Here is a 24,676-nt window from a genome sequence, read left to right on the forward strand (position 1 = left end):
CCAAACATCCCAAATTCGACCCTTGAGAATAATTTTGGAGCTAATTTCTGGCTCTCTGCATGTAATCGCAGTTTGAAATTATGACTTTTTATCCCAAACATCCCAAATTTGACGCTTGAAAATAAGCCAATTACTGAAAGCAGGGATGGGTCACATTTTGCCCAAACCCCCCGGCAGTTTGCAAAATATTCCAAACATCCCAAATTCGACCCATGAGCTATATTTTGGAGCCAAATTCGGGCTCTCTGCACGTATTCGCTGTTTGAAATTACGATATTTTATAACGAAAACATGACAAATACTGAAAGCGGCGATGGATCACATTTTGCCCAAACCCATCCTGCAGTTTTCAAAATATCCCAAACATCCCAAATTCGAAGCTTGAGCCATATTTTGGAGCCAAATTCGGGGTCTCTGCCCGTGTTCGCAGTTTGAAATTATTTCATTTTATACCGAAAATATGCCAATTACTGAGTGCGGCGATGGACCACATTTTACCCAGGCCCTCCCTTCAGTTTTCAAAATATCTCAAACATCCCCAATTCAACCCTTGAGCCCTATTTAGGAGCCAAATTTTGGCTTTCTGCATGTATTCGCAGTTTGAAATTACGACTTTTCATACCGAAAATATGCCAATTACTGAAAGCGGCGATGGATCACATTTTGCCCAAACCCTCCCTGTAGTTTCCAAAATATCCCAAACATCCAAAATTCAACGCTTGAGCCATATTTTGGAGCCAAATTCTAGCTCTCTGCACGTTTTCGCAGTTTGAATTTACGACTTTTTATACCGAAAATATGCCAATTACTGAGAGCGGCGGTGGATCAAATTTTGCCCCAAACCTTCCCTGCAATTTTCAAAATATCCCAAACATCCCAAATACTACGCTTGAGCCATATTTTGAAGCCAAATTCGGGCTCTCTGCACGTATTCACTGTTTGAAATTTCGACTTTTTATACCGAAAATATGCCAATTACAGAGAGCGGTGATGGGTCACATTTTGTCCAACCCCCCCCCCCCCCACCTGCAAGTTTCAAAATATCCCAAACATCCCAAATTCGTCCCTGGAGCCTTTTTTTGGAGTCAAATTCTCCCTCTCTGCACATATTCGCAGTTTGAAATTACGACTTTTTATACTGAAAATATGCCAATTACTGAAAGCAGCGATGCGTCACATTTTGCCCAAACCCCCTTGCAGTTTTCAAATATCCCAAACATCCTAAATTCGACCATTGGATTTTGGAGCCAAATTCTGGCTCTGCACGTATTCGCAGTTTGAAATTATGACTTTTATACTGAAAATATGCCAATTACGGAAAGCGGCGATGGATCACATTATTCCCAAACCCTCCTTGCAGTTTTAAAAATATCCCAAACATCCCAAATTCGACCCTTGAGCCATATTTTCTAGCCGAATTCTGGCTTTCTGCACGTATTCGCAGTTTGAAAAACGACTTTTTATACCGAAAATATTTCATTTACTGAAAGCAGCGATGGGTCACAATTCGGCCAAACCCCCCCCCCCCCCCTGCAGTTTTCAAAATATCCCAAACATCCCAAATTTGACGCTTGAGCCATATTTTGGAGCCAAATTCTGGCTTTCTGCGCTTATTCGCTGTTTGAAATTACGACTTTTTATACCGAAAACATGACAATTACTGAAAGCGGCGATGGATATAATTTTGCCCAAACCCTCCTTGCAGTTTTTAAAATATCCCAAACATCCCAAATTCAACGTTTGTACCATATTTTCGAGCCAAATTCGGGCTCATAATTGAGCCGGAATTTGGTATAATAATGACTTTTTTCACGTTTTTCATGTAGTTTGATATTACGGAAATATATTAATTTTTACCATTATTTCGATACTATTTCATGTAGTATCACGATATGTGATTTGGCCTTCAAATCTCAGATTTTCGCATAATATTGCATTTTAAGCAAGTTTTCTTGCATTTTGTTTCGTACTAAAAATCATCGAATTCAGCAATATTTTAACTGAATTCGAAAATAACCTTAAGTACTTCATTTTTAATCATCTATTTGTTTCTCGTTAAAATACTGAGTAAGATATTGAAAAGGGGAGAAGTTCTCTTTTTATTGCATATATCGACGTTTCAGCCGGATTAGAACGGTTTTACGTGTACATCTTCCATCGGTAATATAAACCGAAAATCAGGAACATTTTAGTTAATTTTAATGAAAACACATTAATTTTTATCATTTGTATTTGAAGCAACATCTTTATACGTCTTTTCTAGGGTCTAAAAAATACGAAACGTCGCTCTATGATTCGAAGTTAAAATCCTTCGAATTTTTATCTTCGACAAAATCCTTCGAATTTTAATTATGTGTTTGCATCATTTTTATTGTATATATAATGAAATAATAGCAATAAACTGAAAATTCACAAAAACGTGGAAAAACGGGAAAATATTGCTTTATTCAATGATATTTTGTTTAAATCACGTAAAGGAAAAGGAGATGATAAAGGTCAAAATATTGCTAAATTCGATGATTTTTAGTACAAAACAAAATGCAAGAAAACTTGCTTAAAAATGCAAAATTTGCGAAATTCTGTGATTTGAAGGCCAAATCACATATCGTGATACTACATGAAATAGTATCGAAATATTGGTAAAAATGAATATATTTCCGTAATATCAAACTACATGAAAAACGTGAAAAAAGTCATTATTATACCAAATTTGAGGATTTTAACTTCGAATCATAGAGCGACGTTTCGTATTTTTTAGACCCTAGAAAAGACGTATAAAGATGTTGCTTCCAATACAAATGATAAAAATTAATGTGTTTTCATTAAAATTAACTAAAATGTTCCTGATTTTCGGTTTATATTCCCGATGGAAGATGTACACGTAAAACCGTTCTACTCCGGCTGAAACGTCGATATATGCAATAAAAACAGAACTTCTCCCCTTTTCAATAACTTACTCAATATTTTAACGAGAAACAAATAGATGATTGAAAATGAAGTATTTAAGGTTATTTTCTGATCAATTATGTGTTTGCATCATTTTTATCGTATATTTAATGAAATAATAGCAATAAACTGAAAATTCACAAAAACGTGGAAAAACGGCAAAATATTGCCTAATTCGATGATATTTTGTTTAAATCACATAAAGGAAAAGGGGATGATAAAGGTCAAAATATTGCTAAATTCGATGATTTTTAGTACAAAACAAAATGCAAGAAAACTTGCTTATAAATGCAAAATTTGCGAAATTCTGAGATTTGAAGGCCAAATCACATATCGTGAGAAAACATGAAGTAGTATCGAAATATTGGTAGAAACGAATATATATACGTAAAATCACACTACATGAATAACGTGAAAAAAGTCACTATACTACCATATTTGAGGATTTTAACTTCAAATCATAGAGCGAGGTTTCGTATTATTTAGATCCTAGAAAAGACATATGACAATGTTTTTTCAAATACAAATGATAAAAATCAATGTGTTTTCATTAGAATTAACTAAAATGTTCCTGATTTTCCGTTTATATTACCGATGGAAGATGTACACGTAAATCCGCTTTAATCCGGCTGAAACGTCGATATATGCAATAAAAACAGAACTTCTCCCCTTTTCAATATCTTACTCAGTATTTTAACGAGAAACAAATAGTTGATTGAAAATGAAGTGTTAAAGGTTAATTTCTAATCAATTATGTGTTTGCATTATTTTTATCGTATATTTAATGAATTAATAGCAATAAACTGAAAATTCACAAAAACGTGGAAAAACAGCAAAATATTGCCTAATTCGATGATATTTTGTTTATTTCACATAAAGGAAAAGGGGTTGATAAACGTCAAAATATTGCTGATTTCGATGATTTTTAGTACGAAGCAAAATGCAAGAAAACTTGCTTAAAATGCAATATTATGCGAAAATCTGAGATATGAAGACCAAATCACATATCGTGATACTACATGAAATAGTATCGAAATATTGGTAAAAATGAATATATTTACGTAATATCAAACTACATGAAAAACGTGAAAAAAGTCATTATTATACCAAATTTGAGGATTTTAACTTCGAATCATAGAGCGACGTTTCGTATTTTTTAGACCCTAGAAAAGACGTATAAAGATGCTGCTTCTAATACAAATGATAAAAATCAATGTGTTTTCATTAAAATTAACTAAAATGTTCCTGATTTTCGGTTTATATTACCGATGGAAGATGTACACGTAAAACCGTTCTACTCCGGCTGAAACGTCGATATATGCATTAAAAACAAACTTCTCCCTTTTCAATATCTTACTCAGTATTTTAACGAGAAACAAATAGATGATTGAAAAAGAAGTATTTAAGGTTATTTTCTGATCAATTATGTGTTTGCATAATTTTTATCGTATATTTAATTAATTAATAACAATAAACTGAAAATTAAAGAAAACGTGCAAAAACGGCCTAATTCGATGATATTTTGTTTAAATCACATACAGGAAAAGGGGATGATAAAGGTCAAAATATTAATAAATTCGATGATTTTTAGTACAAAACAAAATGCAAGAAAACTTGCTTAAAATGCAAAATTTGCAAAATTCTAAGATTTGAAGGGTAAAACACATATCGTGAGAAAACATGAAGTAGTATTGAAATATTGGTAAAAACGAATACATATACGTTTATATATATACGAATATATATACGAATATATATACGAATATATGTACTTGAGCCTCTGCATCCCTCTCCTAACCCTCTGCATCACTCTCTTGAGCCTCTGCATCCCTCTCTTAAGCCTCTGCATCACTCGCTTGAGCCTCTGCATCCCTCTCTTGAACTCCTGCATCCCTCTCATGAGCCTCTGCATCCCTCTCGTGAGCATTTGCATCACTCTCCCAAGCCTATGCATCCCGCTCTTGAGCCTCTGGATCACTCCCACGAGCCTCTGCATCCCTCTCTTGTGCCTCTGCATCCCCTCTCTTGAGCCTTTGCATCGCTCTCATGAGCCTCTGCATCCCTCTCTTAAGCCTCTGCATCCCTCTCTTAAGCCTCTGCATCACTCTCTTAAGCCTCTGCATCACTCTCTTGAGCCTCTGCATCATTCTCCTAACCCTCTGCATCACTCTCATGAGCCTATGCAACACTCTAGTAAGCCTCTGCATCACTCTCTTAAGCCTCTGATTCCCTCTCTTTGTCGTCTGCATCACTCTCTTAAGCCTCTGCATCACTCTCTTCAGCCTCTGCTTCACTCTCTTAAGCCTCTGTATCACTCCCTTGAGCCTCTGCATCATTCTCTTGAGCCTCTGCATCCCTCTCTTAAGCCTCTACATCATTCTCTTGAGCCTCTGCATAACTCTCTTGAGCTTCCGAGTCACTCTCTTAAGCCTCTGCATCACTCTCTTGAGCCTCTACATCACTCTCTTCAGCCTCTGCATAACTCTCTGGAGCCTCAGCATCCCTCTCTTGAGCCTCTACAACACTCCCTTTAGTCTCTTCATCATTCTCTTGAGCCTCTGCATCCCTCTCGTGAGCCTTTGCATCACTCTCCCAAGTCTATGCATCCCTCTCTTGAGCCTCTGCATCACTCTCACGAGCCTCTGCATCCCTCTCTTGGGCCTCTGCATCCCCTCTCTTGAGCCTCTGCATCCCTCTCTTGAGCCTCTGCATCTCAATCTTAAGCCTCTGCATCACTCTCTTAAGCCTCTGCATCACTCTCTTGAGCCTCTGCATCCCTCTCTTAAGCCTCTACATCATTCTCTTGAGCCTCTGCATAACTCTCTTGAGCTTCTGAGTCACTCTCTTAAGCCTCTGCATCACTCTCTTGAGCCTCTACATCACTCTCTTCAGCCTCTGCATAACTCTCTGGAGCCTCTGCATCCCTCTCTGGAGCCTCAGCATCCCTCTCTTGAGCCTCTACAGCACTCCCTTTAGCCTCTTCATCATTCTCTTGTGCCTCTGCATCCCTCTCGTGAGCCTTTGCATCACTCTCCCAAGCCTATGCATCCCTCTCTTAAGCCTCTGCATCACTCTCACGAGCCACTGCATCCCTCTCTTGTGCCTCTGCATCCCCTCTCTTGAGCCTCTGCATCCCTCTCTTGAGCCTCTGCATCTCAATCTTAAGCCTCTGCATCACTCTCTTAAGCCTCTGCATCACTCTCTTGAGCCTCTGCATCATTCTCTTAAGCCTCTACATCACTCTCTTGAGCCTCTGCATGACTCTCTTATGCCTCTGCATCCCTCTCTTGATCATTTGCGTCACTCTCTTGAGCCACTGCATCATTCTCTTGAGCCTCTGCATCCCTCTCATAAGCCTCTACATCATTCTCCCAAGCCTATGCATCCCTCTCTTAAGCCTCTGCATCCCTCTCTTGATCATCTGCATCACTCTCGTAAGCCTCTGAATCACTCTCGTGTGCCTCGGCATCACTCTCTTGAGCTCCTGCATCCCTATCTTGAGCCTTTGCATCCCTCTCTTGAGCCTCTGCATCCCTCTCTTACGCCTCTGCATCACTCTCTTATGTCTCTGCATCACTCTCGTAAGCCTCTTAATCACTCTCCTGAGCATCTGCATTCCTCTCTTGAGACTGCATCACTCTCTTGAGCCTCTGCGTCACTCTCTTAAGCCTCTGCATCTCTAACTTCAGCCTCTGCATCACTCTATGGAGCATCTGCATCCCTCTCTGGAGCCTCAGCACCCCTTTCTTGAGCCGCAGCAGCACTCTCTTGAGCCTCTTCGTCATTATCTTGTGCCTCTGCATCCCTCTCTTAAGCCTCTGCTTCACTCTCTTGAGCCGCTGCATCCCTCTCTTAAGCCTCTGCATCACTCTCTTGAGCCTCTGCATCCCTCTCTTGAACTCCTGCATCCCTCTCTTGAGCCTTTGCATCACTATCTTAAGCCTATGCATCCCTCTCTTGAGCCTCTGCATCACTCTCAAGAGCCTCTGCATTCCTCTCATGTGCCTCTGCATCCCCTCACTTGAGCCTCAGCTTCCCTCTCTTGAGCCTCTGCATCCCTCTCTTGAGCCTCTGCATCCCTCTCTTGAGCCTCTGCATCCCTCTCTTAAGCCACTGCATCACTCTCTTGAGCCTATGCATCACTCTCTTGAGTCTCTGCATCACTCTCTTGACCCTCTGCATCCCTCTCCTACGCCTCCGCAACACTGTCTTCAGCCTCTGTATCACTCTCTTAAGCCTCTGCATCCCTCTCTTGATCATCTGCATCACTCTCGTAAGCCTATGCATCACTCTCTTGAGCCTCTGCAGAACTCTCTTGAGCCTCTGCATCACTCTCTTTAGCCTCTGCATCCCTCTCTTGAGCCTCTTCATCATTCTCTTGTGCCTCTGCATCCCTCTGTTGATCCTCTGCATCCCTCTGTTGATCCTCTGCATCCCTCTCTTGAGCCTCTGCATCCCTCTCTTGAGCCTCTGCACCCTTCTCTTAAGCCTCTGCATCACTCTCTTAAGCCTCTGCATCACTCTCGCAAGCCTCAGAATCACTCTCTTGAGCATCTGCATCACTCTCGTGAGCTCCTGCATCCCTATCTTGACGCTCTGCATCCCTCTCTTGAGCCTCTGCATCCCTCTCTTACGCCTCTGCATCACTCTCTTAAGTCTCTGCATCACTCTCGAAAGCCTCTCAATCACTCTCTTGAGCCTCTGCATTCCTCTCTTGAGCCTCTGCATCACTCTCTTCAGCCTCTGCATCACTCTCTTTAGCCTCTGCATCCCTCTCTTGAGCCTCTGCATCACTCTCTTGAGCCTCTGCATTACTCTCTTGAGCCTCTACATCCCTCTCTTAAGCCTCTGAATCCCTCTCTTGAGGCCTCTGCATTACTCTCTCGAGCCTCTGCATCACGCTCATGATCCTCTGCATCACTCTCTTGAGCCTCTGCATCACTCTCTTGAGCCTCTGCATCACTCTCTAGACCCTCTGCATCACTCTCTTCAGCCTCTGCATCACTCTCTTAAGCCTCTGCATCACTCTCCTGAGCCTCTGCATCACTCTCTTGAGCCTCTACATCACTCTTTTGAGCCTCTGCATCACTCTCTTCAGCCTGTGCATCACTTTCTTAAGCCTCTGCATCACTCTCTTGAGTTTCTGCCTTACTCTCTTGAGCCTCTACATCCGACTCTTGAGCCTCTGCATCACTCTCTTAAGCCTCTGCATTCCTATCTTGATCGTTTGCATCACTCTCATGAGCCTCTGCATCATTCTCTTGAGCCTCTGCATCCCTCTCTTAAGCCTCTACATCATTCTCTTGAGCCTCTGCATCACTCTTGAGTATCTGTGTCACTCTCTTAAGCCTCTGCATCTCTCACTTCAGCCTCTGCATCACTCTCTGGAGCCTCTGCATCACTCTCTGGAGCCTCAGCATCCCTCTCTTGAGCCTCAGCAGCACTCTCTTGAGCCTCTTCATCATTTTCTTGTGCCTCTGCATCCCTCTCTTGAGCCCCTGCTTCACTCTCTTCAGCCTCGCTCCAAAATTTCGCTCAAGGGTCGAATTTGCGATGTTTGGGATTTGCGATGTTTGGGATGTCAGGTGGGTTTGGGCAAAATGTGACCCATCGCCGCTCTCAGTAATTGGCATGTTTTCGGTATAAAATGTCGTAATTTCAAACTGCGAATACGTGAAGAGAGCCAGAATTTGGCTCCAAAATAAGGCTCCAGGGTCGAATTTGGGATGTTTGGGATATTTTTAAAACTGCAGGGAGGGTTTGGGCCTAATGTGATCCATCGCCGCTTTCCGTAATTGACATATTTTCAGTATAAAATGTCATAATTTCAAACTGCGAATACGTGCAGAGAGCTAGAATTTGGCTATAAAGTATGGCTCAAGAGTCGAATTTGGGATGTTTGGGATATTTGAAAACTGCAAGCGAGGTTTGGGCAAAATGTGACGCATCGCTGCTTTCAGTAATTGGCATATTTTCCGTATAAAATGTCATAATTTCAAACTGCGAATACGTGCAGAGAGCTAGAATTTGGCTATAAAGTATGGCTCAAGAGTCGAATTTGGGATGTTTGGTATATTTTGAAAACTGCAGGGGGGTTTGGGCAAAATGTGACCCATCGCCGCTCTCAGTAATTGGCATATTTTCGGTATAAAATGACGTAATTTCAAAGGGCGAAAACGTGCAGAAAGCTAGAATTTGGCTCCAAAATATGGCTCAAAGGTGGAATTTGGATGTTTGGGATATTTTGCAAACTGCAGGGGGGTTTGGGCAAAACGTGACCCATCGTTTCTTTCAGTAATTGGCATATTTTCAAGCGTCAAGTTTTGGACGTTTGGGATAAAAAGTCGTAATTTCAAACAGCGAATACGTGCAGAGAGCCAAAATTTGGCTCCAAAAACATTCTCAAGGATCGAATTTGGGATGTTTGGGAAGTTTTGAAAACTGCAAGGAGGGGGTTTCGGCTGAATGTGACCTATCGCTGCTCTCAGTAATTGGCATATTTTCGGTATAAAAAGTCATAATTTCAAAATGCGAATACGTGCAGAGAGCCAGAATTTGGCTCCAAAATATAGCTCATGGGTCGAATATGGGATGTTTGGGATATTTTGCATAGTGCAGGGAAGGCCTGGGCAAAATGTGATCCATCGCTGCACTTAGTAATTGGCATATTTTCGGTATAAAATGTCGTAATTTGAAACTGCGAATACGTGCAGAAAGCTAGAATTTGGCTCCAAAATATGGCTCAAAGGTCGAATTTGGATGTTTGGGATATTTTGCAAACTGCAGGGGGTTTGGGCAAAACGTGACCCATCGCATCTTTCAGTAATTGGCATATTTTCAAGCGTCAAATTTGGGATGTTTGTTATAAAAAGTCGTAATTTCAAACAGCAAATACGTGCAGAGAGCCAAAATTTGGCTCCAAAAACATTCTCAAGGGTCGAATTTGGGATGTTTGGGATATTTTGAAAACTGCAAGGAGGGGGGTTTGGCTAAATGTGACCTACCGCCCCTCTCAGTAATTGGCATATTTTCGGTATAAAAAGTCGTAATTTCAAAATGCGAATATGTGCAGAGAGCCACAATTTGGCTCCAAAAATTGGCTCAAGGGTCGAATTTGGTATGTTTGGGATATTTTGAAAACTGCAAGAGGGTTTGAGCAGAATGTGACCCATTGCAGCTTTCAGTAATTGACATATTTTCGGTATAAAAAGTCGTTATTTCAAACTGCGAATACGTGAAGAAAGCAAGAACTTGGCTCCAAAATAAGGCTCCAGGGTCGAATTTGGGAAGTTTGGGATATTTTGAAAACTGCACGGAGGGTTTGGGCAAAATGTGCTCCATCGCCTCTCAAAGTAATTAGCATATTTTCGGTATTAAAATACCTAATTTACAACTGCGAATACGTGCAGAGAGCCAAAATTTGGGATGTTTGGGATATTTTGAAAACTCCAGGGGGGGGTTTAGGTAAAATGTGACCAATCGCTGCTCTCAGTAATTGACATATTTTCGGTATAAAATGTCGTAATTTCAAACTGCGAATAGGTGCAGAGAGCCAGAATTTGGCTCCAAAATATGGCTCAAGGGTCGTATTTGGGATGTTTGGGATATTTTGAAAACTGAATGGTGGATTTGAGCAAAATGTGATCTATCGCCGCTTTCAGTAATTGGCATATTTTCGGGATAAAACGTCGTTATTTCAAACTGTGAATACTTGCAGAAAGCCCGAATTTGGCTAGAAAATATGGCTCAAGTGTCGAATTTGGGATGTTTTGGATATTTTGAAAACTGCACGGAGGGTTTGGGCAAAATGTAATCCATCGCTGCTCTAAGTAATTGGTATATTTTCGGTATAAAAATTCCTAATTTAAAACTGCGAATACGTGCAGAGAGCCAGAACTTCGCTCCAAAATAAGCCGCAAGGGTGGAATTTGGGATGTTTGCGATATTTTGAAAACTGCAAAAAGGGGTTTGGGCAAAATGTGATCCATTGCTGCTCTCCGTAATTGGCATATTTTCGGTATAAAAATTCGTAGCTTCAAACTGCAAATACGTGCAGAGAGCCAGAATTTAGCTCCAAAATATGGCTCAACCGTTTAATTTGGGATGTGTGGGATATTTTGAAAACTGCAGGGAAGGTTTGTGCAGAATGTGATCCATCGCCGCTCTATGTAATTGGCATATTTTCGGTATAAAAACTCGTAATTTCAAACTGCGAATAGGCGCAGAGAGCCAGAATTTGGCTCCAAAATATGGCTCAAGCGTCGAATTGGGGATGTTTGAGATATTTTGAAAACTGCATAGAGGGTTTGGGCAAAATGTTACCCATCGCCGCTTTCAGTAACTGGCATATTTTCGGTTTAAAAAGTTGTAATTTCAAAATGCGAATACGTGCAGAGAGCCAGAATTTGGCTCCAAAATATGGCTCATGGGTCGAATTTGGGATGCTTGGGATATTATGAAAACTGACTGGTGGGTTTGGGCAAAATGTGAGCTATCGCCGCTTTCAGTAATAGACATATTTTTGGTAAAAATGTCGTTATTTCAAGCTGCGAACACGTGCAGAAAGCCAGAATTTGGCTAGAAAATATGGTTCAAGGGTCTAATTTTGGATGTTTTCGATGTTTTGAAAACTGCACGGAGGGTTTGGGCAGAATGTGATCCATCGCCGCTCTAAGTAATTGGTATATTTTCGGTATAAAAATTCGTAATTTCAAACTGCGAATACGTGCAGAGAGCCTGAATTTCGCTCCAAAATATGCCACAATTGTGGAATTTGGGTTGTTTGCGACCTTTTGAAAACTGCAGGGGGGGGGTTTTGGCAAAATGTGACCCATCGCTGCTCTCAATAATTGGCATATTTTCGGTATAAAAAGACGTAATTTCAAACAGCGAATACGTGCAGAAAGCCAGAATTTGGCTCCAAAATATGGCTCAAGCTTCGAATTTGGGATGTTTGGGATATTTTGAAAACTGCAGGGGGGTGGGGGGTTTGGGCAAAATGTGACCTATCGCCGCTCTCAGTAATTGACATATTTTCGGTATAAAGATTCGTAATTTCAAACTGCGAATATGTGCAGAGAGCCAGAATTTGGCTCCAAAATAAGGCTCCAGGGTCGAATTTGGGATGTTTGGGATATTTTGAAAACTGGAGGGAGGGTTTGGGCAAAATGTGATCCATCGCCGCTCTCCGTAATTGGCATATTTTCGGTATAAAAATTCGAAATTTCAAGCTGCGAATATTGGCAGAGAGCCACAATTTGGCTCCAAAATTTGGCTCAAGCGTCGAATTTGGGATGTTTGAGATGTTTTGAAAACTGCAGGGGGGTTTGGGCAAAATGTGACCTATCGCTGCGCTAAGTAATTGGCATGTTTTCGTTATAAAATGATGTAATTTCAAACTGCGAATACGTGCAGAGAGCCGGAATTTGGCTCCAAAATATGGTTCAAGCGTCGAACATGGGATGTTTGGGATATTTTGAAAAGTGCAAAGGGGGTTTGGGCAAAATGTGACCTATCGCTGCCCCTCAGTAATTGACATATTTTCGGTATCAAAATTCATAATATCAAACAGCGAATACGAGCAGAGAGCCAGAATGTGACTCCAAAATATGGCTCAAGGGTCGAATTTGGGATGCTTGGGATAATTTGAAAACTGCAGGGAGGGCCTGGGCAAAATGTGATCCATCGCCACACTCAGTAATTGGCATATTTTCGGTATAAAATGTAATTTCAAACTGCGAATACGTGCAGAATATTTTTATTGAGTTTACGTAAATATATTCGTTTGTACCATGATTTCGATACTACTTCACGTTTTCTCACGATATGTGATTTGGCTTTCAAATCTCAGAATTTCGCATAATAATGCATTTTTAGGTAAGTTTTCTTGCATTTTCTTTTTTACTCAAAATCACCGAATTTAGCAATATTTTGACGTTTATCGTCCGACTTTTTCTTTATATGATTTACACAAAATATCATCGAATTATGCAATATTTTGCCGTTTTTCCAGGTTGTTGTGATTTTTCAGTTTATTGTATTAATTCTTTATATTTACGACAAAAATGATGCAAATACATTATTGGTTAGAAATTAACCTTAAATACTTTATTTTCAATCAACTATTTGTTTCTAGTTAAAATACTGAGTATGTTGTTTCTAGTTAAAATACTGAGTACGATATTGAAAAGGGGAGAAGTTCCTTTTTTATTGCATATATCGACGTTTCAGCCGGATTAGAGCGGTTTTACGTGTACATCTTCCATTGGTAATGGAAGATGTACACGTAAAAGCCTTAAGCTCTTAAGCTTAAGGCTCTTAAGCCTTAAGCCCCTGCTGTTTTGAAAACATCTCAAACATCCCAAATTCGACGCTTGAGCCAAATTTTGGAGCCAAATTGTGGCTCTCTGCCAATATTCGCAGCTTGAAATTTCGAATTTTTATACCGAAAATATGCCAATTACGGAGAGCGGCGATGGATCACATTTTACCCAAACCCTCCCTCCAGTTTTTAAAATATCCCAAACATCCCAAATTCGACCCTGGAGCCTTATTTTGGAGCCAAATTCTGGCTCTCTGCACATATTCGCAGTTTGAAATTACGAATCTTTATACCGAATATATGTCAATTACTGAGAGCGGCGATAGGTCACATTTTGCCCAAACCCCCCACCCCCCTGCAGTTTTCAAAATATCTCAAACATCCCAAATTCGAAGCTTGAGCCATATTTTGGAGCCAAATTCAGGCTTTCTGCACGTATTCGCAGTTTGAAATTATGTCTTTTTATACCGAAAATATGCCAATTACTGAGAGCAGCGATGGGTCACATTTTACCAAAACCTTCCCCTGCAGTTTTCAAACTGTCGCAAACAACCCAAATTCCACCCTTGTGGCATATTTTGGAGCGAAATTCAGGCTCTCTGCACGTATTCGCAGTTTGAAATTACGAATTTTTAAACCGAAAATATACCAATTACTTAGAGCGGCGATGGATCACATTCTGCCCAAACCCTCCGTGCAGTGTTCAAAATATCGAAAAACTTCCCAAATAAGACCCTTGAACCATATTTTCTAGCCAAATTCTGGCTTTCTGCACGTTTTCGCAGTTTGAAATAACGACTTTTTATACCGAAAATATGTCTATTACTGAAAGCGGCGATAGCTCACATTTTGATCAAACCCACCAGTCAGTTTTCATAATATCCCAAGCATCCCAAATTCGACCCTTGAGCCATATTTTGGAGCCAAATTCTGGCTCTCTGCACGTATTCGCATTTTGAAATTACAACTTTTTAAACCGAAAATATGCCAGTTACTGAAAGCGGCGATGGGTCATATTTTGCCCAAACCCTCTGTGCAGTTTTCAAAATATCTCAAACATCCTCAATTCGACGCTTGAGCCATATTTTGGAGCCAAAATCTGGTTCTCTGCACCTATTCGCAGTTAGAAATTACGACTTTTTATACCGAAAATATGCCAATTACTGAAAGCTGCGATGGATCACATTCTGCACAAACCCTCCCTGCAATTTTCAAAATATACTAAACATCCCAAATTCAACGCTTGAGCCATATTTTGGAGCTAAATTCTGGCTCTCTGCACGTATTTGCAGTTTGAAGCTACGAATTTTTATACCGAAAATATGCCAATTACGGAGAGCAGCAATGGATCACATTTTGCCCAAACCCCTTTTTGCAGTTTTAAAAATATCGCAAACATTCCAAATTCCACCCTTGCGGCATATTTTGGAGCGAAGTTCTGGCTCTCTGCACGTATGAGCAGTTTTAAATTAGGAATTTTTATAACGAAAATTTATCAATTATTTAAAGCAGCGATGGATCACATTTTGCCCAAACCCTCAGTGCAGTTTTCAAAATATCCAAAGCATCCCAAATTCGACACTTGAGCCATATTTTCTAGCCAAATTCGGGCTTTCTGCTCGTATTCACAGCTTGAAATAACGACTTTTTATCCCGAAAAAATGCCAATTACTGAAAGCAGCGATAGATCACATTTTGCTCAAACCCACCATTCAGTTTTCAAAATATCCCAAACATCCCAAATACAATCCTTGAGCCATATTTTGGAGCCAAATTCTGGCTCTCTGCACTTATTCGCAGTTTGAAATTACGAAATTTTTTGCCGAAAATATGTCAATTACTGAGAGCCGCGATAGGTCACATTTTACCTAAACCCCCCCCCCTGCAGTTTTCAAAATATCCCAAACATCCCAAATTTTGGCTCTCTACACGTATTCGCAGTTTTAAATTAGGTATTTTTATACCGAAAATATGCTAATTACTTTGAGAGGCGATGGATCACATTTTGCCCAAACCCTCCGTGCAGTTTTCAAAATTTCCCAAACATACCAAATTTGACCCTTGAGCCAACTTTTGGAGCCAAATTGTGGCTCTCTGCACATATTCGCATTTTGAAATTACGACATTTTATACCGAAAATATGCCAATTTCTGAGAGCGGCGATAGGTCACAATTAGCCGAAACCCCCTCCTTGCAGTTTTCAAAATATCCCAAACATCTCAAATTCGACCCATGAGAATGTTTTTGGAGCCAAATTCTGGCTCTCTGCGCGTATTCGCTGTTTGAAATTACGACTTTTTATCCCAATCATCCCAAACTTAACGCTTGAAAATATGCCAATTTTTGAAAGAAACGATGGGTCACGTTTTGCCCAAACCCCCCTGCAGTTTGCAAAATATCCCAAACATCCAAATTCCACCTTTGAGCCATATTTTGGAGCCAAATTCTAGCTTTCTGCACGTATTCGCACTTTGAAATTACGTCATTTTATACCGTAAATATGCCAATTACTGAGAGCGGCGATGGGTCACATTTTGCCCAACCCCCCCTGCAGTTTTCAAAATATACCAAACATCCCAAATTCTACCCTGGAGCGTTATTTTGGAGCCAAATTCTGGCTCTCTGCACGTATTTGCAGTTTGAAATTACGACTATTTATACGGAAAATATGCCAATTACTGAAAGCAACGATGCGTCAAATTTTGCCCAAACCCCGCTTGCAGTTTTCAAATATCCCAAACATCCCAAATTCAACCCTTGAGCCATATATTATAGCCAAATTCTGGCTCTCAGCACGTATTCGCAGTTTTAAATTATGACTTTTTATACTGAAAATATGTCAATTACGGGAAGCGGCGTTGGATCACATTAGGCCCAAACCTTCCCTGCAGTTTTAAAAATATCCCAAACATCCCAAATTCGACCCTGGAGCCTTATTTTGGAGCCAAATTCTGGCTCTCTGCACGTATTCGTACTTTGAAATTACGACATTTTATACCGAAAATATGCCAATTACTGAGAGCAACGATGGGTCACATTTTGCTCAAACCCACCTGCAGTTTTCAAAATATCCCAAACATCGCAAATTCGACCCTTGAGCGAAATTTGGAAGCCAAATTGTGGCTCTCTGCACATATTCGCAGTTTGAAATTACGGCATTTTATACCTAAAATATGCCAATTACTGAGATCGGCGATAGGTCACATTTAGCCGAAGCCCCCTCCTTGCAGTTTTCAAAATATCCCAAACACCCCAAATTCGACCCTTGAGAATGTTTTTGGAGCCAAATTCTGGCTCTCTGCACGTATTCGCAGTTTGAAATTACGAATTTTTATACCGAAAATATGCCAATTACGGAGAGCGGCAATAGACTACATTTTGCCCAAACTCTACCTGCAGTTTTCAGGTAGGGTTTAGTTTAATTCATTAAATATACGATAAAAGTGATGCAAACACATAATTGATAAGAAATTAACCTTAAATACCTCATTTTCAATCAACTCTTTGTTTCTCGTTAAAATACTGAGTAAGATATTGAAAAGGGGAGTTCTGTTTTTATTGCATATGTCGACGTTTCTGCCGGGTTAGAGCGGTTTTACGTATACATCTTCCATCGGTAATATAAACGGAAAATGAGGAACATTTTAATTAATTCTAATGAAAACACATTGATTTTTATCATTTGTATTGGAAACAACATTGTCATATGTCTTTTCTTGGATCTAAATAATACGAAACCTCGCTCTATGATTTGAAGTTAAAATCCTCAAATATGGTAAAATAGTGACTTTTTTCACGTTTTTTATGTAGTGTGATTTTACGTAAATATATTCGTTTTTACCAATATTTCGATACTACTTCATGTTTTCTCATGGTGAGTGATTTGGCCTTCATATCTCAGAATTTCGCAAATTTTGCATTTTTAAGCAAGTTTCTTGCATTTTGTTTTGTACTAAAAATCATCGAATTTAGCAATATTTTGACGTTCATCTTCCCCTTTTCCTTTATGTGATTTAAACAAAATATCATTGAATTAGGCAATATTTTGCTGTTTTTTCACGTTTTTGTGAATTTTCCGTTTATTGATATTAATTCATTAAATATACGATAAAAATGATGAAAACACATAATTGATTAGATATAAAATTACCGATGGAAGATGTATACGTAAAACCGCTCTAATCCGGCTGAAACGTCGATATATGCAATAAAAATAACTTCTCCCCTTTTCAATATCTTACTCAGTATTTTAGTGAGAAACAAATAGTTGATTGAAAATGAAGTATTTAAAGTTAATTTGTGATCAATTATGTGTTTGCATCATTTTTGTCGTATATTTATTGAATTAATAACAATAAACGGAAAATTTCATATAAACGTTGAAAAACGGTAAAATCTTGCCAAATTCGATGATATTTTGTTTAAATCACATAAAGGAAAAGGAGATGATAAACGTGAAAATATTGCTAAATTCGATGATTTTTCGTACGAAACAAAATGCAAGAAAACTTGCTTAAAATGCAATATTATGCGAAATTCTGAGATTTGAAGGCCAAATCACTTATCGTGATACTATTTGAAATAGTATCGAAATATTGGTAAAACGAATATATTTACGTAATATCAAATTATATGAAAAACGTAAAAAAAGTCACTATTATACCAAATTTGAGGATTTTAACTTCGAATCATAAAGCGGGGTTTCGTATTATTTAGATCCAAGAAAAGATATATGACAATGTTGTTTCGAATACAAATGATAAAAATCAATGTGTTTTCATTAGAATTAACTAAAATGTTCCTGATTTTCCGTTTATATTACCGATGGAAGATGTACACGAAAAACCGCTCTATTCCGGCTGAAAAATCGATATATGCAATAAAAACCGAACTTCTCCCCTTTTCAATATCCTACTCAGTATTTTAACGAGAAACAAATAGATGATTGAAAATGAAGTATTTAAGGTTATTATCTAATCAAGTTATTATCTGAGCAGCAGTGAGCAGCGTTTTGTAAGAGAGCAGCTGTTGGCTTGTCGGGAAGAGGGCCACGCAGTCTGCGTCCGAGTTTATATAACCTCGGCTCGGTATTTTAACGAGAAACAAATAGTTGATTGAAAATTAAGTGTTTAAGGTTAATTTCTAATCAATTATGTGTTTGCATCATTTTTATTGTATATTTAATGAATTAATAACAATAAACTGAAAATTCAGAAAAACGTGGAAAAACGGCAAAATATTGCCTAATTCGATGATATTTTGATTAAATCACATAATGGAAAAGGGGATGATAAACGTCAAAATATTGCTATATTCGATGATTTTTAGTACGAAACAAAATGCAAAAAAACTTGCTTAAAATGCAATATTATGCGAAATTCTGAGATATGAAGGCCAAATCACATATCGTGATGGGGGGGTGGACAGGCCTCCTCCCGATTGTGCTTAAAATAACAGCCACCTACTGGAGAAAAACCAGTGCCCTATAACACCGAGGGTCACCTCCCCCTCTAGGTCCACTGCACCTGCATTTGGTCACCAAGGCTGAACCAACAGGCGTGCTTCAGGGGCGCGCGCGCCAACACAGACAAACACTGGTCAGGCGCGCCAACAACACAAACACTGGTCCGGCGCGCCAACAACACAAACACTACCGTAAATGTTGAGAAGGGCAGGACGCCCCTGACGGGTTGCTCCGAGTCGTTGTTGATAGGAACTGGTGTAGGGTCCATGCTGGGGGAACAGTTGAGCATGCTAAACTTCTGTGTTTACGACTCGCTGAGCAGTAGTAAGCAGCGTTTTGTAAGAGAGCAGCTGTTGGCTTGTCGGGAAGAGGGCCACGCAGTCTGCGTCCGAGTTTATATAACCTCGGCTCGTTGCGCGCGCAGCTTGGGGCGGTTACAATCAGCTTCCAGACGTACGTTTTCTCTTCCCCTCAGAAAACCCACCGTTTTTGGGAAAAACAGTGTACTTATAAGGAAATAGGCCGGGAGTCATTGCATTAGACAATCATCGGCTAGAAATGAGGGGTCCATGAGCTAGAGCTCGATCCAGCAGGCACAAATACGTGAGTACTCACACACACGCACACACTTTATTATTACGTACTCAAGAAACATTTAACATTTATACAAACAGCAGTTAACTGGACACGCCGGGCACAACTCCCTAACCACAGGGAAGTGACGGCTAGCTGCTACTATACACAACACAACAATAACACATCTTTCTCCTAAGAAGGAGTAGAGGGCGCGGGAGGTTGGTGGGTTGTGGCGGGGGGGAACCTCCTCATTATTGAGGTATGCTGCTGCCTCACGCTTAAATCTCTCTTCGGCAGCAACAGCTCGCTTCACAGCCTAAGCTCTATGCTTGGGTAACTTCCTCATTGCGTTTTTGATCACCATCTTCTCTCCCATTTTTGCGGTCATAGTAGCCTGTGCCTTTGCGATCCTCCTCATGTCCTTGGCATAGTTGATGTCGATGGAGGAGGGAGAGGAGAGGGAGGAGGAGCTTGTGACAGGAACACTGCTCATGATGCCGGTCTGGTGTAACCTACCACGCACACCCAACTTGTCCAGCCATAATTATATCCTAGATAACAAATAAAATAGTTAACTGGTTATATATTAATACTGACCAGTCATGGTAGAGGGTATAGGTGAGAGTAGTGGTGTTAGTTGTGTTGGTGTTGATGATGGTCATTGGGATGATGGTGGTTATGGTGGAGGCGGTGGTGTTGATGATGGTGGTCATTGTGATGATGGTGGTAATGGTGGAGGTGGTGATGGTGATGATAGTGGTGTTGATGATGGTGGTCATTGTGATGATGGTGGTTATGGTGGAGGAGATGGTGATAGTGGTGGTGATGATAGTGGTGTTGATGGTGGTCATTGTGATGATGGTGGTTATGGTGGAGATGGTGATGGTGATGATAGTGGTGATGATGGTGGTCATTGTGATGATGGAGGTTATGGTGGAGGTGGTGATGGTGATGATAGTGGTCATTGTGATGATGGTGGTTATGGTGGAGGTGGTGATGGTGATGATAGTGGTGTTGATGGTGATGATGGTGGTCAATGTGATGATGGTGGTTATGGTGAAGGTGGTGATGGTTATGATAGTGGTTTTGATGGTGATGATGGTGGTCATTGTGATGATGGTGGAGGAGGTGATGGTGATGATAGTGGTGATGATAGTGGCCATTGAGATGATGGTGGTTATGGTGATAGTGATAGTGGTGGTGATGGTGATGATAGTGGTCATTGTGATGATGGTGGTTATGGTGGAGGTGGTGATGGTGATGATAGTGATGTTGATGGTGGTCATTGTGATGATGGTGGTTATGGTGGAGGTGGTGATAGTGATAGTGGTGGTGATGGTTGATGGTGATGATGGTGGTTATGGTGGAGGAGGTGATGGTGATGATAGTGGTGTTGATGGTGATGATGGTGATGATAGTGGTCATTGTGGAGGTGATGATAGTGGTGGAGATGGTGATGGTGGTAGTGGGGGTTATGGTGGAGGTGGTGATGGTGATGATAGTGGCCATTGTGATGATAGTGGTTATGGTGGAGGTGGTGATGGTGATGATAGTGGTGTTGATGGTGGTGATGGTGGTCATTGTGATGATGGTGGTTATGGTGGAGGAGGTGATGGTGATGATAGTGGTCATTGTGATGATGGTGGTTATGGAGGAGGAGGTGATGGTGATGATAGTGGTGTTGATGGTGATGATGGTGGTCATTGTGGAGGTGATGATAGTGGTGGAGATGGTGATGGTGGTTGTGGGAGTGATGATGGTGGTTATGGTGGAGGTGGTGATGGTGGTGGTGGTGGTAGTGAGGGTGATGATGGTGGTGAAGGTAGTGATGGTGGTGGTTGTGGAAGTGATGGTGATACTGTTGGTGGTGGTGATGGTGGTGATGGTTATAGTGAAGGGGTGGTGGTGGTGATAGTAGGTAGTGAAAAGAGCTAGTCGGAGGGACGCGATGGAAGGCAAAGAGAGGGAGGTGAGGGAAGCTAGTGAGAGGGAGGTAAGGTAAGCTAGTGAGAGGGAGGTGAGGGAAGCTAGTGAGAGGGAGGAGAGGGTGATGGAGCGAAGTACAGTTAATGACGTCAAGACCTGTGCGGAAGCTCAAGTCAGGTATACTGCAGTACCCAGAGTGTCAGGTATACTACAGTACCCAGAGTGTCAGGTATACTACAGTACCCAGAGTGTCAGGTATACTACAGTACCCAGAGTGTCAGGTATACTACAGTACCCAGAGTGTCAGGTATACTACAGGACCCAGAGTGTCAGGTATACTACAAGACCCAGAGTGAGTGTCAGGTATACTACAGTACCCAGAGTGTCAGGTATACTACAATACCCAGAGTGAGTGTCAGGTATACTACAGGACCCAGAGTGGGTGTCAGGTATACTACAGTACCCAGAGTGTCAGGTATACTACAGTACCCAGAGTGAGTGTCAGGTATGCTACAGTACCCAGAGTGTCAGGTATACTACAGGACCCAGAGTGTCAGGTATACTACAAGACCCAGAGTGAGTGTCAGGTATACTACAGTACCCAGAGTGTCAGGTATACTACAATACCCAGAGTGAGTGTCAGGTATGCTACAGTACCCAGAGTGTCAGGTATACTGCAGTACCCAGAGTGAGTTTCAGGTATGCTACTGGACCCAGAGTGAGTGTCAGGTATACTACAGTACCCAGAGTGTCAGGTATACTACAGTACCCAGAGTGAGTGTCAGGTATGCTACAGTACCCAGAGTGTCAGGTATACTACAGTACCCAGAGTGAGTGTCAGGTATGCTACAGTACCCAGAGTGTCAGGTATACTGTAGGACCCAGAGTGAGTGTCTGGTATACTACAGAACCCAGAGTGAGTGTCAGGTATACTACAAGACCCAGAGTGGGTGTCAGGTATACTACAGTACCCAGAGTGTCAGGTAATCTGCAGTACCCAGAGTGAGTGTCAGGTATGATACAGTACCCAGAGTGTCAGGTATACTACAGTACCCAGAGTGAGTTTCAGGTATGCTACTGGAACCAGAGTGAGTGTCAGGTATACTACAGTACCCAGAGTGTCAGGTATACTACAGTACCCAGAGTGTCAGGTATACTACAGTACCCAGAGTGAGTGTCAGGTATACTACAGGACCTAGAGTGAGTATCAGGTATACTACAGTACCCAGAATGAGTGTCAGGTATACTACAGGACCCAGAGTGAGTGTCAGGTATACTACAGTACCCAGAGTGAGTGTCAGGTATACTACAGTACCCAGAGTGAGTGTCAGGTATACTACAGGACCCAGAGTGTCATGTATACTACAGTACCCAGAGTGAGTGTCAGGTATACTACAGGACCCAGAGTGAGTGTCAGGTATACTACAGGACACAGAGTGAGTGTCAGGTATACTACAGTACCCAAAGTGAGTGTCAGGTATACTACAGTACCCGGAGGGAGTGTTAGGTATACTACAATACCCAGAGTGTCAGGTATACTCCGGTACCTTGAGGGAGTGTCAGGTATACTACAGTACCCAAAGTGTCAGGTATACTACATTACCCAGAGTGAGTTATAGGTATACTACATTACCCAGAATGAGTGTCAGGTATACTACAGTACCCAGAGTGAGTGTCAGGTATACTACAGGACCCAGAGTGAGTGTCAGGTATATTACAGGACCTAGTGTGAGTGTCAGGTATACTACAGTACCAAGAGTGAGTGTCAGGTATACTACAGTACCCAGAGTGAGTGTCAGGAAGTGTAGTGAAGATGGTTACTGTGATGACGACAGTATATAGTGAAGATGGTTGCTGTGATGAAGACTGTGTATAGTGAAGATGGTTACAGTGGTGAAGACTGTGTGTAGTGAAGATGGTTACTGTGATGAAGACAGTGTATAGTGAAGATAGTTACTGTGATGAAGACTGTGTGTAGTGAAGATGGTTACTGTGATGAAGACTGTGTATAGTGAAGATGGTTACTGTGATAAAGACAGTGTATAGTGAAGATGGTTACTGTGATGAAGGCTGTGTATAGTGAAGATGGTTACTGTGATGAAGACTGTGTGTAGTGAAGATAGTTACTGTGATAAAGACTGTGTGTAGTGAAGATGGTTACTGTGATGAAGACAGTGTGTAGTGAAGATGGTTACTGTGATGAAGACTGTGAATAGTGAAGATGGTTACTGTGATGAAGGCTGTGTATAGTTAAGATGGTTACTGTGATGAAGACTGTGTGTAGTGAAGATAGTTACTGTGATGAAGACTGTGTGTAGTGAAGATAGTTACTGTGATGAAGACAGTGTGTAGTGAAGAGGGTTACTGTGATGAAACTGTGTATAGTGAAGATGGTTACTGTGATGAAGATGGTTACTGTGATGAAGACCGTGTATAGTGAAGATGGTTACAGTGATGAAGACTGTGTGTAGTGAAGATTTGACCTCCATCACCCGAACACAGGATACTCCATCTTGTTTAATGTATATTACACACACACACACACACACACACACACACACACACACACACACACACACACACACACACACACACACACACACACACAGACACACACACACACACACCCACACACACACAAACACACACACATACAGTACCGCACATGAGACTGCTATACAAACTTGAGAGGCAGGCAGGAGCATGCGGAAAGGCCCTAGTATAGGTGAAGAACTACCTAACAGGAAGGAGCCAGAGGGTAATGGTAAGGGGCGAGAAGTCGGACTGGCGAACAGTAACAAGTGGAGTACCTGAAGAGGGAGTACACTCCCTCCGGGTACTGTAGTATACCTGACACTCACTCTGGGTACTGTAGTATACCTGACACTCACTCTGGGTACTGTAGTATAAGTGACACTCACTCTGGGTCCTGTAGTATACCTGACACTCACTCTGGGTCCTGTAGTATACCTGGGTCCGGTAGTATACCTGTAGTATATCATCACAGTAACCATCTTCACTATACACAGTCTTCATCACAGTAACCATCTTCCAGGCTTAAGAGAGGGAAGCAGAGGCTCAAGTGAGGGGATGCAGAGGCTCAAGAGAGGAATGCAGAAGCTCTTGAGAGTGATGCAGAGGCTCAAGAGAGGGATGCATAGGCTTAAGATAGTGATGCAAAGGCTCAAGAGAGGGATGCAGGAGAGAATATGCAGGATGCATATTAGTCTCTGCATAACTCTTTTTAGCCTCTGCATCACTCTCTTGAGCCTCTGCATCACTCTCTTCGGCCTCTGCATCACTCTCTTGAGCCTCTGCAACACTCTCTTCAGCCTCTGCATCACTCTCTTAAGCCTCTGCATCACTCTCTTTGGCTTCTGCATCACTCTCTTAAGCCTCTGCTTCCTTTTCTTGATCCTCTGCATCACTCTCATGAGCCTCTG

Source organism: Procambarus clarkii, chromosome 47 (assembly GCF_040958095.1).
Source record: "Procambarus clarkii isolate CNS0578487 chromosome 47, FALCON_Pclarkii_2.0, whole genome shotgun sequence".
Lineage (NCBI taxonomy): Eukaryota > Metazoa > Arthropoda > Malacostraca > Decapoda > Cambaridae > Procambarus > Procambarus clarkii.